The sequence below is a fragment of the Anarhichas minor genome, unplaced genomic scaffold (genome assembly GCF_050575085.1).
Source record: "Anarhichas minor isolate MPS153535 unplaced genomic scaffold, ASM5057508v1 ptg000074l, whole genome shotgun sequence".
NCBI lineage: Eukaryota > Metazoa > Chordata > Actinopteri > Perciformes > Anarhichadidae > Anarhichas > Anarhichas minor.
Window position 1 is genome coordinate 11,032,135 of NW_027466520.1, and position 5,236 is coordinate 11,037,370.

Consider the following 5,236-nt stretch of genomic DNA (forward strand, 5'->3'; position numbering starts at 1 on the left):
AAAGGGTCAATATTGTATAACCTTGTCAATTTAATCTTATATTCTGTTTTTAGGTTTACTTTGTAACATGTGATGATGTCCAGGTGGCATGTAGCTTTATTATACAACAATAAGATAAGAGGGGTTATGATCAGCTTGCTGGCTAATAATAAACAGGTGACGCACAAATAAATGGACTTGTAACTGGTATTTATTGAAGAATAGAGCAGTTATAAAAGCAGCGCGATAGTTACAATCATGCTTGGCTTCTTTATACAACCTTTTCTTCAAGTACTGACGAATTGAGATGAAGATGTATTCAGAGGTAGTTTGATTGTTAACTTTGATAACAAATTCCAAAGAGACTTACAGATGTAATATGAATGTTTACTTAAACCACCCTGTATGCTGCACTTACTATTGTTTATAAGAGTTGCTGTACGGCAACTGACTCTGAAGTCACAGAGGCCTCTTCCCACTATCAATCCAGGCTTTACCGCACAGAGAAAAAACACAACTTTGCCTAAAAAGAAACTTACTGTATGGTCATTGTGATGGCTTGTCTCTCTCAAGAAAGTTTCGTATTCTCATGGCATGAAGTGATCGGAACACCAGTGACCGCCTGAATAGTAAGAAAAACAGATTTATCATGGTTAGCGTGTAACAGTATGTATGCTCTGTAGTAAATGAGCTGAAAATCCAACACAGACTCTTGCACTTCTCTCAACATTTTTGACCTGTTCAGCCGCTGACATCAACAGCTCCCTCACCACTTTTCATCTGGTTTTAGAAAAACCCAACCCAGATCCTATTTTCCTGTAAAAAAACAAACATCAGGCCCTTTTCAAAATCACATAAATTCCTAAAATGAATTGAACTCAGCGGCAGCTTGCAATTTGTCAACAGAAAAATGCCATACAAATAAAGTTAATTATCATTAATATACCACAGAAGTATAAGGGCCGCTGTAATTAACTATCACGGTTTTGTTAAATATTCAACCTGTTAAGAGGGATGCCTTACACTATCATTTGTCTTTTGTTAGATAATTTGTTGTAAGCACAAATTACTCTTTCAAATACATTCCCGTGTTTGCTCTATCCATATGTGCAGTAATTGCAGTACTAGAAAGAACACACAAAGCATGTTATGAACACAGTACAGCATGCAAGCTGTATTTGACAACCTGGAAATACTTGACTACACATTGCAAACCGACCAATAGAAGTCCATGGTGGTCGAAAAATGGATTTGCCTCAGCGCACAGATGATAACCACAGATAATCAATGTGAAAACAGTATAATGTTTCACAGAACTCTGATGCTCTGCGTCTCTGTAAACCGCACACATAGTTTGCAAGTGAATCACAACACACCAGGAAACAAGAGCGATCTTGCCGGGAAACATCATCTGTGTGTTGGATTGCCCGGTCACGTTGTGGGTCCCACGGTCGTCAAGCTTCAGGACACCACTGTCATAATCTGATTGATGTCTTTAATTACTGCGGGCTCCAAAGCTGTAACACACACACACACACAAAAACATGCACATTTTTTTCAAAAAAGCAAGCGGAACACCAATGCACAGGTAGCAGCGCTTTTGCCAAATATAGCAACAGTAATTAAGTAAACACAAGTCATTCATCCTCATTCCCGAATGCATGCTACAAGCTATATGGTAAAGAAACAACCACACAAACACAGCCTACGTCCAAAACACGCTTGAAACTTAGTTACAAAACAGTTATTGTTGCAAAATTCGAACAAAGGAGGCAAATACCAGAAATGTACACAGAGAGCACAGTTGAAAATGAGTGCAGGTTCTTTTATTATTCACAGAACTAACTGTGACAACACAGACACTTTTTAAAGTAGTGCCAGAACCACAACTGTACAAAAACTCTGGGGGAAGGACGACTAACACTCACTCCTGGAATTGAGCAAGGCACTTACTTACTGACTGACTGCAACAGTGCTGTTGTGATTTATACAGCAGCCCTCGCTGTCAACAGTGTGTATAGGCAGGGTTTGGCTGAATTAGAGCATTTGAATGAATGAGCGGTTCCAACAATCATTCACTCAGCCTAGAGACAGCTGTGTATACTGTAGCCTAACAGACTGTTCTATATTTTAAGATATTTTACCCTAAATTGTAAATGAGTGTATGTGGAAAAAACTGCCCACCATATGATTGCATAAGGGTTAAAAACACAGTAGTCTCCATGCATTAAAAAACATGTTTTCACGTTGAAACGCAAACGTTTTCCACGTTAATTCATCTGAGAGTAAAGTGAAACCTCTGCTGGTAGGCCTACTGGTGAGGACGGAAGTAAAATCACATGCCAGCGTTACGCAGGACGTGGGAAACGACTGTAACGTTAATCTCTGTGCTACAAAAAAATAAAACACCCCCCGGAACCGCTGGAATAGTGAGAGGACCATTGCGTTTGAGGGCAAAAGTCAGACAATATATTGACCATCTGAGCAGCAATGAAGACCCGAGAGAATAAGTCCCTTTCACTTCTGGCTTGCGGTGAATATAAATGAAGAATGACCAATGGTAAGTAATTTGCGTACAGCGTGGCGAAAGGTTAACTCACGCGGCCGAAAGTGACGCACCTACTTAATTTTACAGTAAACACACCAAATTCTAGCCGAATGAAAGTCGAAGTCGGGTCAGTGTTTAGCGGGGTTTGATGAAGCACACATGCAGAGTCTGTGCCAACGTGCACAGCAGCGTAGTGAACCGTTTTCGGAGCTTACCGTGAGCCGACAACTTTTGCATCCGTCCACTTGCCTTCTCCGCGGAGCGACTGGCGGATTTACTGAATGTTAGAGTATTAAAGGGCTTTCCAAACAGGGGCATTCCGTGTGAATAAATAACTCCCTACCTGCCAGTCAGAAGGAAACTGAAAGTTTTGGGATTTACGGGAACTGGCTTCTGGTTTACAGGAATTATAGACTCGGGTAGGACTGCTTTACATTCCACGTAATGTAGCCGATCAAACAAGTTGGATTCAGATGATGATTTATTCATGCGAAAGTACTGATACTAAAATGTAATATATATGTGTGAATATATATATATATATATATACTGCATCACAAGTTCTGCATTCAACGTTTTACTTGGGTAAGAAGTATAAAAAAAGTGAGAAAAAAAGTCATGATAAAGCATAGCTTTTTAATATTATATTCGGCTGTTATGTTTGGGGATTTTGTGTGTTCACGTGTGAACAGCATTATGATCTTGTGGTTTTTTCAAGGTGCTTCCAATTGTTAATTGTAGGGCAAGTCCAAGTCAAGTCTCAAGTCTCTTATTGTGATGAGTGCTTTATCATCGGCTGCGTGCCATCCGTTCTGCTTAGACAACTGCATAGCTATATCTAAGGAATTCAAAAGCATGTGCTCTATTATCATCATTCCTTTATCTATTAACATTAGTGGTGTAACGGTGATCCGTTCGGATCACCCCTCACGGTTCGGATCACTCGTAAACCGCGGATCAATGGAGTCTTTTTTTTCTTTTTTTTACGGGGGATGATGGTGGTGGACAAACCGCTACGGTATGTAGGCGTTATTTAAATCGAAAGACACACGATAACGGCAAAACATCGGGCCTGTCCACACATATGAAGAGCCACCATCCCGTCTGTCAGCGACGGGGGACACTCCGGTGTGGAAAACAAAGGCTTTCAAAATCTGGTTAAAATGCTTGAGCCACGATACGAAATCCACTCACGCACCCACTTCAGTATGAAGACCGTTCCAGGCCTCTATGAAAAGGAAAAGACTGACCGCTCACTTCATCACGGGCGATTCATTGTCCGGTGCTGCAGACACGCCCCCTCTGTGAGAGTCACACAGACAGCTGCTGCAGACACGCCCCCTCTGTGAGAGTCACACAGACAGGTGCTGCAGACACGCCCCCTCTGTGAGAGTCACACAGACAGGTGCTGCAGACACGCCCCCTCTGTGAGAGTCACACAGACACACACCTGGTGCAGGTGCTGACAGAAGTATCAGAGTGGAAGCTGGAGGCCCAATAGTAATATCCCAGTCACCACAGGAAGCTCTACCCTCTCCCCAGACAATGGAGATATTCTCATCTTTTTGAAAACAATGTCACAGTGTGACATTGTTTTCAAAAAGATGAGAACAGTACACAGTCACAGTAATGGTAAACATTATTGTGTATTTGAATGACATAACCTGACAGGAAGTAAACATAGACCCAAGTTGTTGCCGAGCGGTTCAGTTCAGTTGAAACAGTGGAAGCTAGATCACTGGCTGTTTCTTTCTTTCAATATTGATCAAAGGACGAGGATATCAACATACCTCATGTTGCACTTAAACGTAACAGAATTGAGTATTCTTGAATGTTTTATTTTTATTTATTTATTTCATTTTGTTTCAAATTGGACATCTTCAATATTTTTTTTTTATGTAAGACTATAGCCCAAAGTTCTTTTCTTTAAGTGTTCTTGAAGTTCTTTAATTAATAAATGGAAAGCAAAGTTATAATTGACTCCTCCAATTTTCTTTGTTGATCCGAAAAATGATCCGAACCGTGACTCAAGAACCGTGATCCGAACCGAACCGTGAGGTTTGTGATCCGTTGCGCCCCTAATTAACATACATTATTAATATTGTTGTTGTCACCTTACTGAAATTATCATTTCTGATACCATAATGCTAATTCAAAAGACATTGAAGGCATAAAATCCTTATTACATGATGAATATAACAACGCAAATTGAACCTGGTGCACTTTGAGAGCAAAATGAAGAAGCTCGCTATAGATGTATGAGGAACTTTGTGCTCTTGTAAACAATTTGGTGCTCTTGTAAATAATTAAATCATAATCACAGTGGTTGTATATGTAGCCAGGCGAAGTGGGGGTAGGAAGGTTTTTGTACTGTCCCTGATAGATATCTGCCTGGCGGGTTGATTGTTTTCCCAACGGTGGTGTCAGCCAACAGTCAGGTGTTCCCAGTCCAAGTTGTCAACCTCTCACCGGAGGATGTGTGGTTGTCCCCAAAGACTAGGTTAGGTATCCTCAGCCAGTGTCAGTGTGTTGAGGGTGACCCCTACGAGGTGAAGTTTCAGCGTATCACCGCTGACCATGAGGAAGTAACGATTAACCGGAAGGATGATCATGGATGTGACCGTGATGTACAGAGCCTACTAGAGCAACTACATCTAGGAGGTACGCCAGAACAGCAGGCAGAACTAGGAGAGCTTCTGATGGAGTACG

General features: G+C 41.2%; 1 long non-coding RNA gene across 1 annotated transcript; it reads right to left on the minus strand.

The window, feature by feature from the left end:
• Positions 1–211: 211 nt before the first annotated feature.
• On the minus strand, positions 212–2,778 carry LOC142937457 (uncharacterized). Its single transcript, XR_012949410.1, has 3 exons — positions 2,743–2,778; positions 1,356–1,496; positions 212–795 (listed from the first exon to the last, which is right to left on the minus strand). It is a non-coding gene; the product is annotated as an uncharacterized LOC142937457 (long non-coding RNA).
• Between the last annotated feature and the right edge of the window lie 2,458 nt (positions 2,779–5,236).